General features: G+C 40.8%; 1 protein-coding gene across 2 annotated transcripts in view; it reads right to left on the bottom strand.

Moving 5' to 3' along the window:
- col8a2 (collagen type VIII alpha 2 chain) overlaps window positions 1–26852 on the bottom strand; it is a 186535-nt gene that overhangs the window by 132127 nt on the left and 27556 nt on the right. For both annotated transcript variants that reach the window (XM_062962289.1, XM_062962290.1), the window contains exons 2-3: window positions 9706–10012; window positions 6660–6789 (exon numbers count right to left, since the gene is read on the bottom strand). The gene's annotated coding sequence lies outside the window, so the exon portion shown is untranslated. The remainder of the gene's footprint in view (window positions 1–6659; window positions 6790–9705; window positions 10013–26852) is intronic.

The raw sequence follows: 26852 nt of genomic DNA, 5'->3' as shown, positions 1-26852 counted from the left end.
TATGTGACTCAGTGGAGTATCTGCCTGCATTGTATGTGATTATCTGATCACTTAAGCGGCTGAGGGGGAAAAGGAAGGGCCCCGAGTCTGTTAGGAATGGTGCGAGTTGGAGTCCAAAACACCCGGAAGGACAAAGTTTCCCCATGCCTACTCTAGGGTGTCTTTCCATCACAAGTCAACCATCAAAACAAACTACAACTGATGATATCTTCATGGTTAGAATAACTCATGCATAACTCATGTTGACAATCAAAACACTGCTCTCAAACTGTACCTATTTCTTACAGTATTGACGATGCAAACGGCACAGATAACAAAGTCGGTGAACCCGGAGCCCAACTGAACCGAGGCGTGCCGTTCAAATATGTCTGTTATAAACATTCATTGTCATTGTACACCGCCGTCGCAGAAGGCAGGGATCCAGGTTGCCAAATTATATCATATTTTTCAGGGGCGGAACTCGCGCCGCCAAAACCACAGCCCCATAGCACTCTGACAGGTTCATAAATCGATAGCTCAAGTGGTATGCGTGTACACACACAGAGAGAGACACACTTCTGAACTCACACAAAGCAGAGCCTTTTCTGTATCATTCCCTTCGATTTCCACCAAATGCCAAAAGAAATCATTCAAAGTAGAAGAAGGCAACAAGAGCAACAAAGAGTCCTCTCCTTGTGTTGTCAAAGGCTTTCATGGCTGGAATCACTGGCCTGCTGTGAGTTTTCTGGGCTGTATGGATATGTTCCAAAAGCATTCTCTCCTGGACTTCCAGTGTGGGGAATACAGTCCGGAAAACTCACAGACCAGAGGTAAGTAAGTAAGTAACTTTATAACATTACAATAAATAAAACCACAATAAAATCGACACTATAAAGCAATACATTACAATGATCACAAAACTCATTTAAAAGCATAAAATGAGTAAAGACATAGTACCACCAGGTTAATGGAGGGGAGGTTGTATGGAGGTGTTAACTGGCCCTGATTGTTTCCTGTCTGGAATTTCCTGTTTTCTGAGCGCTATTCTTAATTTACTGTCCTGATTTCACAAAATCTGGCTACCAGTAGAGTAGAATCTCACTTATCCAACATAAATGGGCCGGCAGAACGTTGGATAAGCAAATATGTTGGATAATAAGGAGGGATTAAGGAAAAGCCTATTAAACATCAAATTAGGTTATGATTTTTACAAATTGAGCACCAAAACATCAAATTTGACAGAAAAGGTAGTTCAATATGCAGTAATGCTATGTAGTAATTACTGTATTTATGAATTTAGCACCAAAATATCACGATGTATTGAAAACATTGACTACAAAAATGCGCTGGATAATCCAGAACGTTGGGTAAGTGAGACTCTACTGTAAAACCACAATAAAATCAACACTATAAAGCAATACATTACAATGATCATAAAACTCATTTAAAAGCATAAAATGAGTAAAGACATAGTACCACAAGGTTAATGGAGGGGGTTAGTATGGAGGTGTTAACTGGCCCTGATTGTTTCCTGTCTGGAATTCCCTGTTTTCTGAGCGCCATTCTTAATTTACTGTCCTGATTTCACAAAATCTGGCTACCGGTATTAAAAAAAAAACCCAAAAATCAGGACAGTAAATAAAGAACAACACTCAGAAATAAGGGGAAATCCAGGAAGGAAACAATCAGGGCCAGCTAACACATCCCAACAAAGGTTGGATGGCCATCTGTCGGGGTTGTTTTGAATGTGATTTTCCTCACAGCAACCCAGTCCTCTCCTTGCCGTAGTCCCAAAAAAGTCAAATACCCATAATAGCCTTGAAAAATCCCCACAAACCCACTTTATAAAGTCATATGCAGACTGGCTAGCTTTGCCATGTAATTATTTTGGCAAGGCCATAGAATATCTGTTCCTCTCTTCCGCAGGATCGCAGCTCACTTGTTGTGTTAACACATTCAACGCTAGCAAAACAGTGCAGACAAGGCAAGACTTTGGGGCATAATCCGGGTGGAAAAAAGCCTTTGGAAATCTATCTATTTCCATGGAGTTTACACATGATGACTTTCCCTTTTTGTTTTTCTGTGCCACTCGAGTGTGGATCCAAAATGCATTTTTTTAAAATAAAAAAGGCACGTACAAATCTCTGGAATTTGCTGGTCTTATGATTTGTTAAACATGTTGCTTACAGAAAAAGAAGTGATACTCATGAACAAACTCTGACCTTGTTTTCGTTGGAATGCGTCTGGAACACAGACAAACAGCCCGGAAAACTCACAGCAACCCAGTGATTCCGGCCATGAAAGCCTTCGACAACACACTGAACATCTCTACGGGGAGAAACACTTCCAAGACACACAGGGATTGGGAAAAACTAAGGACCGGGAAAGCACATCGATTGTGCTCCTTGACTTTCCTTCTACGCTGCAGAGACACAGATACTATCCAACAATTTCTCGCAACCAAAACAACACAGGCTCACCGAATTTACGACCAACTAGAATGCAAGAAAATTTACACCATCTGCAAAGAACTCAGACAAGAGTTATTTCCCCACTTGCTTAGTTTCCTACAGACCTCACAACCTCTGAGGATGCCTGCCACAGATGTGGGAGAAACGTCAGGAGAGAATGCTTCTGGAACATAGTCATACATTTTGGAAAACTCACAGCAACCCACTCGTTATTGTTACAGTAGAGTCTCACTTATTCAAGCCTCGCTTATCCAAGCCTCTGGATAATCCAAGCCAATTTTGTAGTCAATGTTTTCAATATGTCGTGATATTTTGGTGCAAAATTCGTAAATACAGTAAATACAACATAACATTACTGCGTATTGAACTACTTTTTCTATCAAATTTGTTGTATCACATGATGTTTTGGTGCTTAATTTGTAAAATCATAACCTAATGTGATGTTTAATAGGCTTTTCCTTAATCCCTCCTTATTATCCAAGATATTCGCTTATCCAAGCTTCTGCCGGCCCGTTTAGCTTGGATCAGTGAGACTCTACTGTATTGATAATTATTAGCATTCGATTATTGACATCTTCCAGGACTGGGGAAATTCAACACAGCTTAACCCGTGAAACATCGCAATTTTCGGTCTGTTTTTCTTTAACTCAAGTGGGTGTTTTTAGGCGAACGGATCTTTTCGAAACAGGGTGACTTTTCTTTGTTGGACCTCAATAACCAACCGTATCTGGAATTCCTAAACTCCCCTTGGGCTTTCAATGTTTACAGCCCTCTTTTTGGGTTGTTTTTGCAGGAGATTATCTAATATGCCCTATTTTTTAAAATATGTTTTTATTGTAAACACAGATAGATTTATAACAAAACTCATCACCATCTCAACATACATATTAAAAAATGCCCTATTTCGAAGCTGGGTCAATTGGATAGTTCGGGGCAGCTACATCCATGCCAGGCTTGGAAATTAGAAATGCACAGTATATTTGTGAAATTTTCATATTCCGAAAAAGTTTATTCCACATTTGGAGTAGGAGGGGAGGAAGCGAGAAAAGGCAAGAGATACATGTGAGGTATTGGGTTTTGTTTACACACTATATACAACAGCTCAGAAAAGCCACGTTCTGCATCACCGAGAACCAGAAGGACTTCTTTTTCTGATGTAACCAAATACAATTCTGTGACTACATTGAGCAAAGGAATCTCGTAGCACCGTTGACATTAATTGAGAGATACAAGTTGGTAGCTATCGAGTAACTTAAGCTTATAAAAGCTTATGCTTCCCAACTTGTCGTGACTCTATGAAAGCTAAGGCTCTTAATCTGTTCTCTTCAAGTACTGATTCCTTTAGGCTTCCAACTGATTTCTCACCAGAAGGAAAGCTTAGGTTCCAAACTTCTTTCTCTTTAGACTGAGTCTACTTGAGACTATTCTTCTCAAGTAGACTTATGCCTTCAAAGTTTTAGGCACTGAATCTATTTCTCAGAAGCAGACTGAAGCCTACATAAATCTTGGCTTTCAACTGCTGTCTCTCAAGTCTACCAAAGCTTAGACTCACAACTTCTGTCTCTCAAATAGAATGAAGTCTAGGAAAGCTTAAACATGCTTCTCTCAAGTTGATGTGACCTTCTGAAAGTCTAGGTTCCCAACCTCTTTCTCTCAAGTAGACTTAGATACTACTTGGGCTCCCAGCTTCTTTCTTTTGGGTCTCCAAAAGTCTCCAAGAGCTGAAGTTCTCAACTTCTCTCTCTCGTTCAAGTAGACCAACATCTAGGAAAGTCTGGGCTCCCAACTTGTGTCTCTCAAGGACACTTAACCCCGTTGGAAAGCTCAACTTTCCAACTGCTCCTCAAGTAGACTTCATCTTCTGAAAGTTTAGGATCCCAACCTATTTCTCTCAATAGACTTAGGTCTAGGAAAGCTAAGGCTCTCAACTTGTTTCTTTCAAATAGATTGAAGTCTAGACTACTCCAAAAACCTATTTCTCTCAAGGAGATCTAAACCCATGAAAAGTGCGTGCTCCCAACTTCTTTCTCCAAAGTAGACTGGAGTCCAAGAAAGCTCAGGTCCCCAACCTGTTCCTCTCAAATAAATTGAAGTCTAGGGAAGACTACTCCACCAACCTCTTTCCTCGTAAGGAGTTTCGAATCCATGAAAAGTGCAGGTTCCCAACTTCCTTCCATGAAGTAGACTTATGTCTAGGAAAGCTAAGGTTCCCAACTTGTTCCTCTCAAGTAGATTGAAATCTAGACTACTCCAAGGGGATCTAAACCCATGAAAGGTGCGGGCTCCCAACTTCTTTCTCTGAAGTAGACTGGAGTCTAAGAAAGCTTAGGTTCCCAGCCTGTTCCTCTCAAGCAGAAAGAAGTCTAGGAGAGCCGAGGTTCTTTCAAGGAGGAGTAAGCTTATGGAAGGTCTTCTCAAGTAGAAAAAACTCTAAGGGAGTTGAGGTTCTTTCAAGGAGGAGTAAGTTCATGGAAGACCCTCTCAAGTAGAAAAAAACAAAGGGAGTTGAGGTTCCTTCAAGGAGGAGAAAGCTCATGGAAGGTCCTCTCAAATAGAAAGAACTCTAAGAGAGTTGAGGAGTAAGCTTATGGAATTAGAAAAAAACTCTAGGAGAGCTGAGGTTCTTTCAAGGAGGAGAAAACTCATGGAAAGGTCCTCTCAAGTAGAAAGAACTCTAGGAGAGCTGAGGTTCTTTCAAGGAGGAGTAAGCTTATGGAAGGTCCTCTCAAGTAGAGTTGAGGTTCCTTTAAAGAGGAGTAAGCTATGGAAGCTCCTCTCAAGTAGAAAAAACTCTAGGAGAGCTGAGGTTATTTCAAGGAGGAGTAAGCTTATGGAAGCTCCTCTCAAGTAGAGTTGAGGTTCTTTCAAGGAGGAGTAAACTCATGGAAGGTCCTCTCAAGTAGAAAAACTCTATGGGAGTTGAGGTTCTTTCAAGGAGGAGTAAGCTTATGGAAGGTTATCTCAAGTAGAAAAAACTCTAAGGGAGTTGAGGTTCTTTCAAGGAGGAGTAAGCTTATGGAAGGTTATCTCAAGTAGAAAAAACTCTAAGGGAGTTGAGGTTCTTTCAAGGAGGAGAAAGCTCATGGAAGGTCCTCTCAAGTAGAGTTGAGGTTCCTTCAAGGAGGAGTAAGTTTATGGAAGGTTCTCTCAAGTAGAAACAACTCTAAGGGAGTTGAGGTTCTTTCGAGGAGGAGAAAGCTCATGGAAGGTCCTCTCAAATAGAAAGAACACTAAGGGAGTTGAGGTTTCTTCAAGGAGGAGTAAGCTCATGGAAGCTCCTCTCAAGTATAAAAAAAAACTCTAGGAGAGCTGAGGGTCTTTCAAGGAGGGGAAAGCTCATGGAAGGTCCTCTCAAGTAGAAAGAACTCTAAGGGAGTTGAGGAGTAAGCTTATGGAATTCGAAAAAAAACTCTAGGATTGCTGAGGTTCCTTCAAGGAGGAGTACGTTCATGGAAGCTCCTCTCAAGTAGAAGAAACTCTAAGGGAGTTGAGGTCCTATCAAGGAGGAGAAAGCTCATGGAAGGTCCTCTCAAGTAGAGTTGAGGTTCCTTCAAGGAGGAGTAAGTTCATGGAAGGTCTCTCAAGTAGAAAAAACTCTAAGGGAGCTGAGGTCCTATCAAGGAGGAGAAAGCTCATGGAAGGTCCTCTCAAGTAGAGTTGAGGTTCCTTCAAGGAGGAGTAAGTTCATGGAAGGTCTCTCAAGTAGAAAAAACTCTAAGGGAGCTGAGGTCCTATCAAGGAGGAGAAAGCTCATGGAAGGTCCTCTCAAGTAGAGTTGAGGTTCCTTCAAGGAGGAGTAAGTTCATGGAAGGTCTCTCAAGTAGAAAAAACTCTAAGGCAGCTGAGGTCCTATCAAGGAGGAGAAAGCTCATGGAAGGTCCTCTCAAGTAGAGTTGAGGTTCCTTCAAGGAGGAGTAAGTTCATGGAAGGTCTCTCAAGTAGAAAAAACTCTAAGGGAGCTGAGGTCCTATCAAGGAGGAGAAAGCTCATGGAAGGTCCTCTCAAGTAGAGTTGAGGTTCCTTCAAGGAGGAGTAAGTTCATGGAAGGTCTCTCAAGTAGAAAAAACTCTAAGGCAGCTGAGGTCCTATCAAGGAGGAGTATGTTCCTGGAAGGTAAGGCTCCCGACTTGTGTCTCTCAAAGGTGCAACCACAAACCAAGGAGGGTCTCTGCATGAAACATGGGAGAAGCCAAAACCCAAAGTCCTTACCTGTGTGGTGGGAAGAGACCTCAGCCTCTCCTGGTTTCTTAGGATTGCAAAGGGACTGCTACTCCAAGGGGCTTCCAAGGCGACGGCAGGCAGGCAGCTCCCCGTCCGGTGCAGTTCCCAGGAGAAGCACCTTACAGAAGAGAAGGAGGCGAAATGAATATAGAAGAGGAGGAGAGAAGGAAAGAAGGAAGGAAGGAAGAGAGGGAAAACCCGACCGGGCAGAGCCAGCCACTGCGGGCGCGGAAGAGGAGGGAGCCAGAAGCTTTTCACCAGTGGCTCCTTTTTGCCTCCCTTTGCCTTTTTTCTTCCCTCCTCCTCCTCCTCCTTCTTTCTCTCCTTTTTTTTCTCTTCCTTTTTGGACGGAGGAGGAGGAGGAGGAGGAGGAGGAGGAGGAGGGCAGGCTTGGCTGGAGGAGGAAAAAAACACCTCTCGCTCGCCCTCCTTTTTGCTGAGCCGCTTCCAGCTTCTGAATTGTTTTTCCTTCAAGCCAGACGCAAAAGGGAGCGTGTTATTTAAGCAAGATGACATCTCTCTTTTTTCTCTCTCTCTTTCTCTTCTCTCTCTCATAAGCCCAAAGAGCCCGAGGGAGGGAAGCAGCAGCAGCAGCAAAAGGAGATGCAGAAGAAGAAGAAGAAGAAGGAGATGAAGGAGAAGGAAAAGAAGATGATGAAGGTGAAGATAAAGGAAGAAGATGAAGAAGAGCAAAAGAAGCTGCAGATGAAGAAGGAAAAGATGATGATGATGATGAGTAAAAGAAGAAGCAGAGGCAAAAGAAGATGCAGAAGAAGAAGGACAAGATGATGATGATGATGATGAGTAAAAGAAGAAGCAGAGGCAAAAGAAGATGCAGAAGAAGAAGGACAAGATGATGATGATGAGTAAAAGAAGAAGCAGAGGCAAAAGAAGATGCAGAAGAAGAAGGACAAGATGATGATGATGATGATGATGATGATGATGAGTAAAAGAAGAAGCAGAGGCAAAAGAAGATGCAGAAGAAGAAGGACAAGATGATGATGATGATGATGAGTAAAAGAAGAAGCAGAGGCAAAAGAAGATGCAGAAGAAGAAGGACAAGGTTATGATGATGAGTAAAAGAAGAAGCAGAGGCAAAAGAAGATGCAGAAGAAGAAAAGTAGAAGGAAAAGATGATGATGAAGGTGAAGACAAGGAAGAAGGTGAAGAAGAGCAAAAGAAGATGCAGATAAAGAAGAAAAAGATGATGATGAAGGTGAAGATTACGATAAGGAAGAAGGCGAATAAGAGCAAAAGAAGAAGCTGCAAAAGTAGAAGGAAAAGATGGTGAAGATGATGATAAGGAAGAAGTTGAAGAAGTGCAAAAGAAGATGCAGAAGGAGAAGGAAAAGAAGATGATGAAGGTGAAAATAAGGAAGAAGAGCAAAAGAAGAAGCTGCAAAAGTTGAAAGAAAAGATGATGATGAAGGTGAAGATGAAAAGGAAGAAGATGAAGAAGAGCAAAAGATGATGCAGAAGGAGAAGGAAAAGAAGATATGAAGGTGAAGATAAGGAAGAAGATGAAGAAGAGCAAAAGAAGATGCAGAAGAAGAAGCAGCAGAAGGAGAAGGAAAAGAAGATGATGAAGGTGGAGATGATGATAAGGAAGAAGATGAAGAAGAGCAAAAGAAGATGCAGAAGGAGAAGCAGCAGAAGTAGAAGGAAAGAAGAAGCAGAGGCAAAAGAAGATGCAGAAGAAGAAAAGTAGAAGGGAAAGAAGATGATGAAGGTGAAGATAAGGAAGAAGGTGAAGAAGAGCAAAGGAAGATGCAGAAGAAGGAAAAGATTATGATGAAAGTGAAGATAATAAGGAAGAAGATGAAGAAGAGCAAAAGAAGATGCAGAAGAAGAAGCTGCAAAAGTAGAAGGAAAAGAAGATGATGAAGGTGGAGATGATGATAAGGAAGAAGATGAAGAAGAGCAAAAGAAGATGCAGAAGGAGAAGCAGCAGAAGTAGAAGGAAAAGAAGATATGAAGGTGAAGATAAGGAAGAAGATGAAGAAGAGCAAAAGAAGCTGCAGAAGAAGAAGGAAAAGATTATGATGAAGGTGCAGATGATGATAAGGAAGAAGGTGAAGAAGTGCAAAAGAAGATGCAGAAGAAGACGGAAAAGATGATGATGAAGGTGAAGATGATGATAAGGAAGAAGGTGAAGAAGAGCAAAAGAAGAAGCTGCAAAAGGAGAAGGAAAAGAATATGATGAAGGTGAAGATAAGGATAAGGAAGAAGGTGAAGAAGAGCAAAAGAAGATGCAGAAGAAGAAGGAAAAGATGATGATGAAGGTGAAGATAACAATAAGAAAGAAGATGAAGAAGAGCAAAAGAAGATGCAAAAATAGAAGGAAAAGATGATGATGAAGGGGAAGATAAGGAAGAAGGTGAAGAAGAGCAAAAGAAGATGCAGAAGAAGGAGGAAATTCTATGATTAATATTAGCAACAATAGTAGAGAAAAATAATAAATGTAATAATACCAATAATAATAGAGAAAAATAATAAATGTAACAATGCCAATAATAATAGAGAAAAATAATAAATGTAATAATACCAATAATAATAGAGAAAAATAATAAATGTAATAATACCAATAATAATAGTAATAATACCAATAATAGAGAAAAATAATAAATGTAACAATGCCAATAATAATAGAGAAAAATAATAAATGTAATAATACCTATAATAGAGAAAAATAATAAATGTAATAATACCAATATTAATAGAGAAAAATAATAAATGTACCATATATTCTCGAGTATAAGCTGACCCAAATATAAGCCAACCAGGACCCTCACCTGAGTATAATCCGAGGGGGGCTTTTTTAGTCCTAAAAAAAGGGCTGAAAAACTAGGCTTATACTCGAATAGTATCTTCAGTTGATGAAAAGTTTGGCTGTCAGGGCATTGAAACCTTTTCCCTCCATCGCTGCCAAACCTGTGCACTTCAGTGTAAATATACGGTGCTTCTATCCCTCCGAAAACCTCCTTCCGAACGGAGCCAAACCTGGATAAAAAACGGCAGCCCTGGGAACACTCACCGCGCAGAGAAGTGGGGTTCATGTAACAAAGATAGATCACATTTGGACGGCGTTGGTTTCCTGAACGCTTTCCAAATGTGTTGGGCTTTTTTCATCTGGGTTTCTTGGATGCAGAGCTCGAACAGAAGTGGAGCGTCCCGGATATTCCCATCATCACCTTGATCCTTTTTCTGCCTCCGGTAGGCCCGGCTCGTTCGTCTCCGCCATCGCCAACTTGCTCGTTGTGTGCGTGAATTCAATGAAATATCGCACTGACAGGTAGTTCCGAGTGCGGTTCGCCCATCTGTCCTTCTTAGGGTTCATCTCACTGTGAAATGAAGGCAATCTGACATCACTTTGGGCACATTTTTAAATTTATTTACAGTATTTATATTCCACCCTTCTTTCTCACCCCGATGGGGACTCAGGGCAGATCACATTGTATATACCTATAAGGCAAACATTCAATGTCGTATAAACATAGAACAAAGACAGAGACAGACGCAGAGGCAATTTAACCTTCTCCTGAGGGGATGTTCAATTCCGACCACAAGGGGGAGCAGCTGCTTCATCATCCACTTCGACGGCACTTCCTCATTCCAATGGCGGCTGGATGATTTTTTATCGAGTCGTAAATTAGTTAAATTAGCCTCCCCACTTTATAGTGGTACCTTAATTTCTTACTTGATAGATGCAACTATCTTTCGGGTTGCTAGGTCAGCAACAACCAGGGACTATTTTTAATTTTTAATTGTCGGGTGCTCACCCCGCCACGGGCTGGCCTCGAACTCATGACATAGGAGGTAAACAAAGGTTGTGTCTGTTAAATCACAGTAATATTATGCATATATATCCACCAAAATATTGACATGTAGCAGTGTAGTGTTTCTAAAATAGATATTTCAGGATTAAATTCTCACAAGTATGTGTTCATATAACAAAACAGTTTGAGTTTAATTACTCTGCTGCTTAAGCATATAGTGTATGGTTAAGCTTTTACGCATATATGCATAAGTAACAAAATAGTTAAGAGTTCAATTCAGCAAAACAGTTTGAGTTTAATTCACTCTGCTGCTTAAAGCATATAGTCCAGGGTTAAGCTTTTACTCATATATGCATAAGTAACAAAATAGAGTTCAATTCACTCTTTTGCGACTCATGACCTCTTGGTCAGAGTGATTTATTGCAGCTGGCTGCTCACCAGCCTGCGCCACAGCCCGGCACATGGCTCAATGCAATGGAATCCTGCCAAAGAGAAACTCCTATGATTCCATAACCCTGAGCATTGGCAATTCAAGCAAAATAATGAATGTAATGATAATAATAATAATTAATAGAGTAAAATAATAAATGTAACAATACCAATAATAATAGAGAAAAATAATAAATACAGTAGAGTCTTGCTTATCCAAGCCTCTGGATTATCCAAGCCATTTTTGTAGTCAATGTTTTCAATATATCGTGATATTTTGGTGCTAAATTTGTAAATACAGTAATTACAACATGCCATTACTGCGTAATCAACTGCTTTTTCTGTCAAATTTGTTGTAAAACATGATGTTTTGTGCTTAATATGTAAAATCATAACCTAACTTGATGTTTAATAGGCTTTTCCTTAATCCCTCCTTATTATCCAAGATATTCGCTTATCCAAGCTTCTGCCGGCCCGTTTAGCTTGGATAAGTGAGACTCTACTGTAATGATAATAATAATAAATAATAGAGTAAAATAATAAATGTAACAATACCAATAATAATAGAGAAAAATAATAAATAAGTAGAGTATCACTTATCCAACACTCGCCTATCCAACATTCTGGATTATCCAACGCATTTTTGTAGTAAATGTTTTCAATATATGGTGATATTTTGGTGCTAAATTCATAAATACAGTAATTACAACATAGCATTCCTGCGTATTGAACTACTTTTTCTGTCAAATTTGTTGTATAACATGATGTTTTGTTGCTTAATTTGTAAAATCATAACCTACTTTGATGTTTAATAGGCTTTTCCTTAATCCCTCCTTATTATCCAAGATATCCGCTTATCCAAGCTTCTGCCGGCCCCTTTAGCTTGGATAAGTGAGACTCTACTGTATACCATATATACTTGAGTATAAGCCGACCTGAATATAAGCCCACCAGGACCGTCACCCAAGTATAAGCCTAAAAAAGGGCTGAAAAACTAGGCTTATACTCGAGTATATACAGTAAATTCCTCATTAATTTCTAGGTTTATTTCACCCATTTTGGAAGACAGCCGATCCAAATGCTCTTTGGTTAAACTTCCAAATTCATTAATTCGTTAATTTCTCTGTTCTTTCCTCTCGAAAACCAAAAATGGGACGGAGGAAACGAAGAATATTGCAGACGCCGATCTGGAGTGGCTCGTCCCGGTTAGAGCAGACTCGCCGAATCAACGGCTAAATGTTAAGTCAACACTGACAGAAATCCACTTTATTCAGTTGATCTTCTCGAGTTGGAACTAGCAATTGGATGTAGGCCAGAGCAATTTTCTTTAATTTAGCAGAACAGTTGGTTCATAAAGTGGTACAGATTATGGGGTAAAGCCTGACATATTTTTATAGCCTTTGAAGTCAAGTTATGGCTCCAAAGGCACGAAAGGGCTACGGATGGAGATATTAGGCAATTCGAGCGCCTTCTCCCTTTGCATTAAAACTGGGTCAAGGCGGCTCACCAGCATGGTTGGACATCAATTCAAAACAAATAAAACCATTTAGACAATTTGTTTAATCCAATACAATAATTAGTGACCATTGAAACATTATTTAATCTCCATAAGACTGTAGATCAGTGGCTCTCGACCTTCCTAATGCTGCGACCCCTTAATACAATTCCTCATGTTGTGATGACCCACAAACATACAATTATTTTCGTTGCTACGTCAGAACTCATTTTTCTACTGTTATCAATCGTAATCTCAATATCTGGTATGCAGGATATTTACCAAATTTGGCACAAAATACCCAATATGCCCAAATTTGAATACCGGTGAGGTTGAGGAGGATTGATTTTGTCATTTGGGAGTTGTAGTTGCTGGGATTTATAGTTCACCTACAAGCAAAGAGCATTCTGAACTCCACCAACGATGGAATTGAGCCAAACCTGGCACACAAAGCTCTCATGACCAACAGAAAATACTGGAAGGGTTTGGTAGGCATTGACCTTGATTTTGGGAGTTGTAGTTCACCTACATCTAGAGAGCCTTGTGGACTCAGACAATGATGGATCTGGACCAAAATTGGTACGAATAATCAATATGCCCAAATGGGAACACTGGAGGAATTTGGGGAAGACAGACCTTGGGACTTGTAGTTGCTGGGATTTATAGTTCACCTACAATCAAAGAACATTCTGAACTCCACCAACGATGGAATTGAGCCAAACCTGGCACACAAAACTCTCATGACCAACAGAAAATACTGGGTTTGGTTGGCATTGACCTTGAGTTTGAGTCGTAGTTCACCTACATCCAGAGAGCACTGTGGACTCAGACAATGATGGATCTGGAGCAAACCTGGCACGAATACTCAATATGCCCAAACGTGAACACTGGTGGAGTTTGGGGAAGATAGACCTTATTTATTTATTTATTTGCAGCGTTTATATTCCGCCCTTCTCACCCCGAAGGGGACTCAGGGCGGATCACATTACACATATTAGGCAAACATTCAATGCCTTTTAACATAGGACAAAGACAAACAACAACATAGCTCCGAACGGGCCTCGAACTTATGACCTCCTGGTCAGTGATTCATCGCAGTTAATTGCACTGGCTTGCTCTCCTGTCTGCGCCACAGCCCCGGGCATTTAGTAGTTGGAGTTGCTGGGATTTATAGTTCACCTACAATCAAAGGGCATTCTGGACTCCACCAGCGATGGAATTGAACCAAACCCGGCACACAAAATTCTCAGGACAAACAGAAAATATTGGAAGGGTTTGGTAGGCATTGACCTTGAATTTGGGAGTTGTAGTTCACCTACATCCAGAGAGCACTGTGGACTCAGACAATGATGTATCTGGACCAAACTTGGCACAAATTGTGCAGGACTTACTTGGAAAGTAGTTGGTTCTACTCCAGAAACTTCATTTTTGTGGTTGCCGCATATTGTGTTGAATTGGTTGAGACTCTATGAGATGTTCATTGAAAAACTAGAGCAAATTGTGCTGCGGGAGGTCCGGCACGTTTTTGTAGTTTAATAAACCTTTTCCACGAAGGGGCCTGAGGCTATTTGGAATTGTGGGAGTTGAAGTCCAAAACACCCGGAGGGCTCAAGTTTGCCCAGGCCTTCTAATTTTATCCAAACTTTCTTTTGGACTACAACTCCCATGGCCATGCTGGATGTGGATGTTGGGGATTGCAGTCCAAACAAGCGCATCGATGAGTGCAGTTCTTAGCAGTATGGGTTTGTGCAAGGGCACATCGTAGGAAGAACTGTGTTTTTTCCCCTCTTCTATGCGGACACGTGCATTGGGAACATAAATGATGGAATGGAAAGGAACTCGTAGCTGCGGCAAAACTATGCACGAACCAATTCTGGAATTAATTTTAGACATTTTCCAAGCTGAACTGGAATTTGGGGAGGCAGTGTAATGGAAGGGAAGGAATGCCGGACTGAAACTAAACCGCAGCATGTGTGAGCGAAAACAACCGCTTTCTCTTTGGACCGTTCCTGATGCAAAAGATAGATTGCAAGCGCCTTGGGGCAGAGACCTTGCCTCTTATAGTCTGTAAAGTGCTATGAACAGTGCAAGGAATGAACCGTTAATACGATCTATTATATATTATATATTATCCAGGTTTGTTCTGGAGTTCTGTGTGAGCACAGTGCAAGGAATGAACCCTTAATACAATATATTATATATTATATATTATCGTATATTATCCAGGTTTGTTCTGGAGTTCTGTGTGAGCACAGTGCAAGGAATGAACCCTTAATACAATATATTCTATATTATATATTATCGTATATAATCCAGGTTTGTTCTGGAGTTCTGTGTGAGCACAGTGCAAGGAATGAACCCTTAATACAATATATTCTATATTTTCATATATTATCCAGGTTTATTCTGGAGTTCAGTGTGAGCACAGTGCAAGGAATGAACCCTTAATACGATATATTATATATTATGCAAGGAATAAACCCTTAATATTATATATTATCGTATATTATCCAGGTTTGTTCTGGAGTTCTGTGTGAGCACAGTGCAAGGAATGAACCCTTAATATGATATATTATATATTATATATTATGCAAGGAATGAACCCTTAATATGATATATTATATATTATGTATATTATCCAGGTTTGTTCTGGAGTTCTGTGTGAGCACAGTGCAAGGAATGAACCCTTAATACAATATATCATATATTATATATTATCGTATATTATCCAGGTTTGTTCTGGAGTTCAGTGTGAGCACAGTGCAAGGAATGAACCCTTAATATTATATATTATATATTATGCAAGGAATGAACCCTTAATATTATATATTATATATTATCGTATATTATCCAGGTTTGTTCTGGAGTTCTGTGTGAGCACAGTGCAAGGAATGAACCCTTAATACAATATATTATATATTATATATTATCGTATATTATCCAGGTTTGTTCTGGAGTTCTGTGTGGACACAGTGCAAGGAATGAACCCTTAATACGATATATTTATTATATATTATCATATCATTGCAAGGATCCTAAACACAAGGACTTTACAAGGGGCGAAAGAAATCAGCATCCAATCCTCTTTAATGTATTGTCAAAGGCTTTCATGTCCGGAACATGGCCATACAGCCCGAAAGACTCACAGCGACCCAACAGTCCACTTTACTTCTCATGATTATGTCCTAAGGAACTCTGAGATTGATAGTTGAGCGTCAAAATTTTAACATTATCAGCTGCAGCTTTTCAGTGATTTCTTGTTGTGTTGAAAGCCCGTGCGTGTGTACATGGGTACACTCATTCATTGTTGTCACATACCTTCCAAGTCATTTCCAGTTTATGGTGACCCGAAGGTGAGCACATCACAAGGTTTTCTAGGCATGATTTGTCCAAGGTCACTTTACGAGTTTCCACAACCAAGCAAGGAGTCAAACCCTGGATTTCAGAGTCATAATCCAACGATCAGCTACTTCGATGCCCATGATCATGTATCTTTTCATACCAAAGACCAATTTAGGAGTGAGATCTCTCCATTGGTAATGTGAAAAGAAAGGAACACCAGGGGGCATTGTGAGATAGTCCACGGGAATCCCTTCACAGCCATTAGGGTTTGGTAAGGATATCAAGAGTTCAGTTCCTTTCTAGGTAAGAATGTTCCAAATTTTACCAATTTTTCCATATTTGGGTTGTCGAGAAGTCAAGGTGAAGACCTCAACTGAATGTTGGCAGAAGTACGGCTGGTCTAAAAAATCAGCAGAATTAATGGGAATAAGTCTCTGGTGGTGCAGCATGTTAAAGCGCTGAACTGCTGAACTTGCGGACTGAAAGGTCGCAGGATCGAATTTGGGGAGTGGAGTGAGCACCCGCTGTTAGCCCCAGCTTCTGCCAACCTAACAGTTTGAAAACATGCAAATGTAAGTAGATCAATAGGTACTGCTTGAGCGGGAAGGTAACGGCACTCCATATAGTCATGCCGGCCACATGACCTTGGAGGTGTCTACGGACAACGCCGGCTCTTCAGCTTAGGAGATGGAGATGGGCACCAACCTCCAGAGTCGGACATGACTGGACTTCATGTCAAGAGGAAACCTTTACCGTTACCTATTATTATTATTTTGTTATGACACAGCAAACGAGATAGATATGCTGGATTTCGTATCACAAAATCACAAGTCGAACACTTCCCAAGTGTCTAGGACTGTGTGATGTATTTTCGGATGATGTGTTCAGATCCCAGTAGGGTGGCCTTTTGCAGTTGGCAGATCATGATTTTGTCAATGTCTATTGTTTCCAAATGCCGGCTGAGATCTTTTGGCCAATCACCACCAGGACCACTTGCACTGGTTTCTGCCAGAGTCTTTGCAGTTCAATCTTGAGGTCCTGATAGCGGCTGAGTTTTTCCTGTTGTTTTTCGTCAATGCGACTGTCACCTGGGATGGCGACAACAATGATCCAAACCTTTTTCCTTTCCACAACTGTGATGTCTGGTGTGTTGTGTTCCAAAACTTTGTCAGTCTGGATTCGGAAGTCCCACAGTATCTTTGCTTGCTCATTTTCCAATACTTTTGCAGGTTTGTGATCCCACCAGTTCTTTGCTGCTGGGAGGTGGTACTTGAGGCATAAGTTCCAATGAATCATTTGGGCCACATAGTTGTGCCTCTGTTTGTAGTCTGTCTGTGCGATTTTCTTACAGCAGCTGAGGAGATGATCCATGGTTTCGTCAACTTCCTTGCACAGTCTGCATTTTGGGTCATCAGCTGATTTTTCGATCTTGGCCTTAATTGCGTTTGTTCTGATGTCTTGCTCCTGGGCTGCAAGGATCAGGCCTTCTGTCTCCTTCTTCAGGGTCCCATTTGTGAGCCAGAGCCAGGTCTTCTCCTTATCAGCTTTTCCTTCAATTTTGTCAAGGAACTTTCCATGCAGTGTTTTGTTGTGCCAGCTGTCAGCTCTAGTTTGTAGTGCGGTTTTCTTGTACTGATTTTTTGTCTGCTGTGCTTTGAGGAGTTTCTGATTATTATTATTATTACTACACTGCTCACAAACCCATTGCTTTCTGGAAGTAAAGAGTACTAGCGGACGTTCTTGCATGTCAGTATGTGCAGAGCTGTTAAAAGGTGCCGGCTTGCTGTGATAGCGAGAGGAAGATCAGTTGTAAAGCCGAGAGTCTCTTGTTCGAAGTGGGAGGGCTGGCAAGCCCCGGAGCCTGGCATGAGTTCAGTGGCTTTAATATCCCACCGAGAAGACGGCCAAGTCCGCCCAGCCCTGTCGCTGTGCCCAGTCTGAGTCCCACCCTTGGCCTCCCATGACCCCACTGGCCCCCAATGGACCTGATCCTCTTGTAATTGAGGCATGTCTGGGTGGGATTAATCCTGCAAGGGAACAAGACCATCACCACCATCCCGACCTTCAATGTGGCACCGCTTCCTTTGCTTTTTACGATGGTTGAATGAAAAGTAATGCCTCCACCTTCATTACTTGGGTTTGGATGGGAATATTTTCATAAATCAAAGGCAGAAATAATCCTTAGAAGGTGCTCTTTAACGACCACTATTCACTTTTCCACATCATCACCAGACCATTGGATACATTTCTGCCAATGATAAACAAGTTTTCTGAAGCTTTCACGGAAGAAGTCGACACTCTGTTTCCACAACCGGAGTCTCACAGGACCCATCGTGCATAGATCTTCCAATAGCCAAGCCAAGCAATAATGTGACCCACACATTCTTGTGAAATGCCAATTATGCTTGAAATTTCTCTCTGAGTGATACGACAATCGTTCCGAATCAATCTGTCAACCTTTTGATTGTGAAACTCAGTGGTTGCTGTCACAGGATGTCCAACTCTTTGTTTGTCACACAAGTTAGATGTTCCCATCTCAACATCTTTAAAATTACCCAACGATGCACAGGACTCATCACCATAAACAGCTTGCATTCTGTGATTAATCTCCTTTGAGGTAACACCTTTTGTGGTCAAGAATTCAATGACTGCAGGTTGCTTAAGTTGCATTGACTGACTGTCTGCATAGAGTTCCATACTTCGCATTTTAACAACACAACCGTTCAATGCCAAGGCTTCCCGCCAAATGGAACTGCTCAGGGTTCCATACTTCATACTTTAACAACACAACCGTTCAATGCCAAGGCTTCTCCGTCTGCGCAGGGTTCCATATTTCGCACTTTAACAACACAACCGTTCAATGCTAAGGCTTCTCCGTCTGCGCAGGGTTCCATACTTCGCACTTTAACAACACAACCGTTCAATGCTAAGGCTTCCCCGTCTGCGCAGGGTTCCATATTTCGCACTTTAACAACACAACCGTTCAATGCTAAGGCTTCCCCATCTGCGCAGGGTTCCATATTTCGGACTTTAACAACACAACCGTTCAATGCTAAGGCTTCCCCGTCTGCGCAGGGTTCCATATTTCGCACTTTAACAACACAACCGTTCAATGCTAAGGCTTCTCCGTCTGCGCAGGGTTCCATACTTCGCACTTTAACAACACAACCGTTCAATGCTAAGGCTTCCCCGTCTGTGCAGGGTTCCATACTTTACATTTTAACAACACAAGTGTCCAATGCTAAGGCTTCTCCGTCTGCGCAGGGTTCCATACTTCGTACTTTAACAACACAACCGTTCAATGCTAAGGCTTCTCCGTCTGCGCAGGGTTCCATACTTCGTACTTTAACAACACAACCGTTCAATGCTAAGGCTTCCCCGTCTGTGCAGGGTTCCATACTTTGCATTTTAACAACACAACTGTCCAATGCTAAGACTTCCCCATCTGCGCAGGGTTCCATACTTTGCACTTTAACAACACAACCGTTCAATGCTAAGGCTTCCTGCCAAATGGAACTGTTGAGGAGAGTCTACTGAACAAGCCAGGACCTGCCGCAGACCAGGACTGCCATCTGTTGAGGAGTTATGAAGGTGGAGGCATTACTTTTCATTCAACCCTCGCAGCTGTTAAAAGATATGCATGGAAAGCAGGCCAGCTCAGCCCAGCCTCCTGGTTGATGTCCCACTCCAGCTACTCCAGCATCCTGCTCCATTGAGCGCCAGCAATGGGAAGATTAATGGGTGGGCCTTTGGAAGAGCACTTCTCTCTCTTTTTTCAGAAGCCGGATTAGCCTGGATTTAAGGGCTCAGCCACTGTCACGAGTAGAGAGCGCTGCCAGTGGGCGGCTGATCCGTAACCAGTGGCATTGTCTCTCTTTTCCAATAAATGTTACACGGAGACTCGTTCAACAGGGAACTGTCGAAGGAGGGTTTGTGTTTGTTTCTGGCAAGGAGGAAGAGACCGGCGCCTCGGGTTTTGCACAGAAAATAACTCCCTGTTTCTCTCCTGTGAGCACAACAAGGCCAGTCCTGCACTTTTCAAAGGCCTGAGGCACACATTTAGCTGGGCATTACCGTTTGGTTCAATTCCATCACTGATAGAGTTGCAAATTCTCTTTGATTGTAGGTGAACTATAAATCCCAGCAACTACAACTCCTTGCTTCCCTAGTTTCTAGTAGACATCACATCCTTTGAGGATCCTGCCATAGATGTGGGTGAAACGTCAGGAGAGAATGCTTCTGGAACCTGGAAAACACACAGCAACCCTGTAATGCCGGCCATGAAAGCCTCTGACGACATACAGTCAGGTTGTTTAAAAGTAGTGAGTTATAATATGCTTTCCAAAGATGTGAAATAAGAATGTTTCATCTCAAGGTGCTTCTGAATGGAGACTCTCACCGAAACGGAAAGACACATCACAACGGTTGTCACATGGGCATCTCATCAAAAGTGCATCATTTAGAGAAGGGGTCCCCAAACTAAGGCCCGGTGGCCGGATGCGGCCCTCCAAGGTCCTTTACCTGGCCCCTGTCCTAAACTTCAGACTTAGGGTTGACCTAAGTCTACCTGGTCTTTGAAGGTCTCTTTGCTTAGTTATGGCCTTATGAGATCATCTAGATGGTCTTTGGAGGTCTCTTTGCTTACCTATGGTCCTATGAGACCATCTAGATGGTCTTTGGAGGTCTCTTTGCTTACCTACAGCCTTATGAGATCATCTAGATGGCCTTTGAAGGTCACTTTTCTTACCTATGGTCTTATGAGACCATCTAGATGGCCTTTGAGGTTCCCTTTCTTTAGCTATGGTTTTGTGAGATTGTCTAGATGGTCTTTGAAGGTCTCTTTGCTTAGCTACGGCCTTATGAGACCATCTAGATGGCTTTTGGAGGTCACTTTCCTTACCTATGGTCCTATGAGACCATCTAGATGGCCTTTGAGGGTCCCTTTCCTTATCTATGGTTTTGATGGCCTGATGAGCTCATCTAGATGGCCTTTGGGGGCCCCTTTCCTTACCTATGGTCTTCTGAAACCATCTAGATGGTCTTTGGAGGTCTTATGAGATTGTCTTGATCAGGGGTCCCCAAACTATGTCCCTCCAAGGTCATTGACCTGGCCTCTGTCCTAAACTTTAGATTTCAGGTTGACCTAAGTCTGACATGACTTGAAGGCACACAACAACAACAATCCTAATTTTGGACTATTTCATTGTATTTCAGCCCCCCAACAGTCTGAGGGACTGTGAACCGGCCGTCCACTTAAAAAGTTTGAGGACCCCCAATTTCGAAAGTAGTTAATCTTTGCTCAGCTGCCTGGAGTTGCACCTTTCTGCAAAGGCCTTGGCATTTCCTCCGCGGTGCAGGGAAAGGCACCTGAACGAATCGTCCTCATCCTTCCTTCCTTTCCCTCCCGCAATGAACAGCATAGGAAATGCAGAAATACCTTTCCCCCCGCCCGCTTGATCCCATGCCAAAAGCAGCTGGCTGTGGCCAATAGAATCCTTTGCCCACACCCAAACCCAGAAATAGATCTCAAATAGAATTCTTCAGGAATGAAGTTCTAGGGTACCTTCGAGAAACAGTGCTCACATGATTCAAAACAGGTGCCCTCAAGAATGGGGGGAAGGAGAAAGCCAAAGAGACCTCTTTTCCTTGGCATTGCCTGTTGAAGTGTCTCCTTGACTTAGTTCTCTAAGTTGAAAAGCCTTATTGTCATCCTTAACTGACATCAACTTATCATGACTCCATGAATGTACGAGGGTTATCCAGAAAGTAGGTTACGTTTTGGAATTAAAAATGAACAAAGTATAGGAGAAAACATTTACCATATGCAGTTGAAAGCCACACCCAAATACCACTTCTCAACATAGTCGCCATTCAAATCTAGGTACTTATCATAGCGATGAATGAGCTTGGCAACTCCTTCCCCACAAAACTCTGCCGCTTGCGTCCTCAACCAGCCGGTCACTCCTTCCAGCAGCTGCGCATTGTCGCCAAAACACTGCGTTTCCCCCACGCTCATCCTGGATCGCTCTTCTAAGGTTTTGCAAAGTTTGGCAATACCTTTCTGAGTTTATCGTTGTCGCACCTCAGAATAGGTTACCTTGCTATAGACACCAATCACTCACGGGAGATTGTCTTTTGTAGTTTTATTGAGCAAAAGCAGATATAAATCAAAGCAGGCAATAAAAAAGTCAATAGAAATCCAATCGTTCATAAGCCATAATAATCCACAAGTCCATTAGCCAAAACAGTAAACGATAGATCCCAAAAAACAAAGGCTCAAGGTTTCAAAGATCCAGGAACAGAAATCTTCTCTAGGCATGAAGCAGAAACATCCACTCAGATGAAGCGAGAATTTGCTTTGACAAAAATCTATTTCCCAACACATACTTTGAAAAGCACCCCAGAAAGGCATTTCTCTTTCCTGTGGAGGCCTCTCGTTTACCCACCAATCTCACACTCCTACGAGACTGAACTCCCTTCCATAACAACCGGTCCACCCTAGATAATTCAAGGTCCTCATTATCTTGCACCTGAACCAGGGCTTAAGACATCTCTTGCTCATTAATTCCCATGGGCATGAAAAGCGCCTTAAATGTTTATTTAAATGTACAATTATGCTGGTTTTTAATGTATATTTCAATTTTTAATTTTTAATTTTGAAAGACTTTTAAATTTGATGTAAACTGTTTTTCTGATGTATATGGTATATGTATATATGATGTATATGATGTATATGGTAAGCCGCCCTGAGTCCCCTGATGGGTGAGAAGGGCGGGGTAGAAATGATGTAATAAATAAATAATATAAATAAATGTCATTCTGACTGTTATCTATGGTCTGTGGGGTCAACAGTTCATTCTGCTCATTCTGCTCAAGCTGCATTTCTCGAGCCTCTGAATCAGCCTGTATTATTCCCATGCCATCCTCCTGAAATTCATCCTGCATCCCATCATGTAGCTCTTGTATCTGAAACCCAGAATCCCCTTTTTCATCCTCACTCTGGCTATGCTGTCAGATGTGGCTGAGTCACAACAATCGTCGTGCCTCATTCCAGGAAGTCCGCAAGAAGCACACCTTTCCTGTCCCAAAAAACGGTAGCCATAACCTTTCTTGCCGACATCATTTGCAAGCATTTGCAAAACCTCAGAAGAGCAATCCAGGATGCAAGCGGCAGAGTTTTGTGGGGAAGGAGTTGCCAAGCTTATTAATCACTATGATAAGTGCCTAGATTTCAATGGGGACTATGTTGAGAAGTGGTATTTGGGTGTGGCTTTCAACTGCATATGGTAAATGTTTTCTCCTATACTTTGTTCATTTTTAATTCCAAAACGTAATCTACTTTCTGGATAACCCTCCTATCTTGCTAGTTCATACCATCAAAAACCCATCCAGGTTCAAGGCTTCTCAAGTCCCACTGAGAGATGAGATAATTTCATAAGGATGTAAGAAATTAGTACCAGTATTTGGATATGGGTGAAATGCTTCAGTGCTCCATCACATCCTTCTTGCACCTCACTTGTCTACTTCTCAGGTACAGACCTACTTGAAGGCTCGCTGGCTGAGAAGGACATCAGAACACATTCCCCGGATTTGTCATCCAGCCAGAGAGTTATCAACCATTTTTTCCCATGGGAAATCATTTGGAACACAACAGAAAAAAATGCAAAAAAAATTAAAGTGATTTAATTGACAACTTTTGGCAAGAGGGAAGGGGAAAAATGTTAAAACCCTGGGCATGCTTTTTTGGCATGGGCAGCACGGATCATGCTGAAATCGTTGCTCGTCTCCTTCTCTGAAATCTGACTCGTAAAAGGAATATCAGAAGTTTGCGGAGAGACTTTTGTTACTTTTTGTTACTTTGAAGGATCTTAAGACCTCAAGGTCCCTATGAGACCAAAATAGTTACTGGCACAGAGACGCCCTCCGAACAGGTGAGACTCTATATACCGTATATACTCGAGTATAAGCTGACCCGAATATAAGCCGAGGCACCTAATTTTACCACAAAAAATCTGGGAAAACATTGACTCCAGTATAAGCCGAGATACCATTAAAATTACCATATATACTTGAGTATAAGCCGACCCGAATATAAGCCGAGGCACCTAATTTTACCACAAAAAAACTGGGAAAACATTGACTCCAGTATAAGCCGAGATACCAATAAAATTACCGTATATACTTGAGCATAAGCCTTTCCGAATATAAGCCGAGGCACCTAATTTTATCACAAAAACTGGGAAAACACTGACTCCAGTACAAGCCGAGACACTAATAAAATTACTGTAAATACTCGAGTATAAGCCGACCCGAATATAAGCTGAGGCACCTAATTTTACCACAAAAAAAACTGGGAAAACATTGACTCCAGTATAAGCCGAGATACCAATAAAATTACTGTATATACTTGAGTATAAGCCGACCCGAATAGAAGCCGAGGCACCAAATTTTACCACAAAAAAACTGGGAAAACATTGACTCCAGTATAAACTGAGATACCAATAAAATTTCCGTATATACTCGAGTATAAGCCAACCCGAATATAAGCCGAGGCACATAATTTTTCCACAAAAAACTGGAAAACATTGACTCCAGTATAAGCCGAGATACCAATAAAATTACCATATATACTTGAGTATAAGCCGACCCGAATATAAGCCGAGGCACCTAATTTTACCACAAAAAATCTGGGAAAACATTGACTCCAGTATAAGCCGAGATACCAATAAAATTACATTAATTGAGGCAACAGCAGTTTAAATGTCTTTGAATCTTTACATCAAACTGTAAATTAAGATATGACAGTTCAACTCTGATTAAATCATTATTTTCATCTTCTTCAATGTGAATGTGCTTATGTATCCTTTTAATAATAATAATAGAGTGAAATAATAAATATAATAATAATAATAAATGCAGTAAAATAATAAATATATTTATAATAATAAAAATAGAGTAAAATAAAGGTAAAAGTAACAACAATAATAGTGTAAAATAATAAATTTAATAATAATAATTTTTATAATAATAAACTAGTCTTATACTCGAGTATATACAGTAATTATACACATTAACATAGGAAAAATAAAATAGTAACAATAGTAGAGTTTGATGTAAATATAAAATCAGAACTAGACAGTGTTATATACTGTTTTTCTAGGGCTCTATGGTTTTTAATTTGTTGTTTATTTATACATACAATAAATTATATTCTTAGCACAGCACAATATAAGCATTATATATTACTATATTGTACTATACCACTATATTGCAATGTTGTTAGTAATATTACAAGAAATAATAATAATAGTAATAATAATAATAATGTGCACTGAACACACACATTTATGGATACAGAGGACCAAATATTATTTTTACGTAGTGTTCAGTGCTCTTTAGTTTTTGCCCAGTTTGGGTCCCCAGATGTTATTGAATGACAGTCAATGTTACTACGCCGTTGTAACGAGAGTGACCAGTCTCACAAAACCCCAAAACGGACACTGTGCTAAAGAGTAGTATATCAATCTTTTAAATAAATACATGAGAAAGCTCATGTCAGTCAACGAAATCGGCATGTGTCTTGGCAGGGGAAAGATTCCACAGAAGCTTGGATGTTTCCCCGTGGACACTTGCATCTGTCTGTTTGTTTGTTTTGCTAATGAAGACCAGCACGGCATCAAATATGTAATTACTGGATGAGGATGTTGCTGTTGTCGTGCTGAATACTTGACGAAACTTGCAATTCAATTTGTTAGGCATACAAGATTATTACTTCCTCAGAATAGTATGTAACCTGGGATGCGTCTGTTATCAAACCACGATAACCTCCACCCAAAGATTTATAGTTCACCAAGGGCTCAGAAATAAATACCGTATATACTCGAGTATAAGCCGACCCGAAAATAAGCCGAGGCACCTAATTTTACCACAAAAAATTTGGGAAAACATTGACTCCAGTATAAGCTGAGATACCAATCAAATTACCGTATATACTCGAGTATAAGCCGACCTGAATATAAGCTGAGGCACCTAATTTTACCACAAAAAAAACTGGGAAAACATTGACTCCAGTATAAGCCGAGATACCAATAAAATTACCATATATACTCAAGTATAAGCCGACCCAAATATAAGCCGAGAAACCTAATTTTACCACAAAAAAATTGGGAAAACATTGACTCCAGTATAAGCCGAGATACCAATCAAATTACCGTATATACTCGAGTATAAGCCGACCCGAATATAAGCTGAGGCACCTAATTTTACCACAAAAAAAACTGGGAAAACATTGACTCCAGTATAAGCCGAGATACCAATCAAATTACCGTATATACTCGAGTATAAGCCGACCCGAATATAAGCCGAGGCATCTAATTTTACCACAAAAAATTTGGGAAAACATTGACTCCAGTATAAGCCGAGATACCAATCAAATTACCGTATATACTCGAGTATAAGCCAACCCGAATATAAGCTGAGGCACCTAATTTTACCACAAAAAAACTGGGAAAACATTGACTCCAGTATAAGCCGAGATACCAATCAAATTTCCGTATATACTCGAGTATAAGCCGACCCGAATATAAGCTGAGGCACCTAATTTTACCACAAAAAAACTGGGAAAACATTGACTCCAGTATAAGCCGAGATACCAATCAAATTACCGTATATACTCGAGTATAAGCCGACCCGAATATAAGCCGAGGCATCTAATTTTACCACAAAAAATTTGGGAAAACATTGACTCCAGTATAAGCCGAGATACCAATCAAATTACCGTATATACTCGAGTATAAGCCGACCCGAATATAAGCTGAGGCACCTAATTTTACCACAAAAAAACCTGGGAAAACATTGACTCCAGTATAAGCCGAGATACCAATAAAATTACCGTATATACTCGAGTATAAGCCGACCCGAATATAAGCCGAGGCACCTAATTTTACCACAAAAAAACTGGGAAAATATTGACTCCAGTATAAGCCGAGAGCAGTAAATTTCAGAAATAAAAATAGATATCAATAAAATTACATTAATTGAGGCATCAGTAGGTTAAATGTTTTTGAATATTTACATCAAGCTCTAATTTAAGATAATATTGTCTAACTCTGATTAAATCATTATTCTCATCTTCTTCAA

The sequence above is a fragment of the Anolis carolinensis genome, unplaced genomic scaffold (assembly GCF_035594765.1).
Source record: "Anolis carolinensis isolate JA03-04 unplaced genomic scaffold, rAnoCar3.1.pri scaffold_10, whole genome shotgun sequence".
NCBI lineage: Eukaryota > Metazoa > Chordata > Lepidosauria > Squamata > Dactyloidae > Anolis > Anolis carolinensis.
Note: the sequence above shows the minus strand (reverse complement) of the source record. Positions and strands in the feature narration are given on the sequence as shown.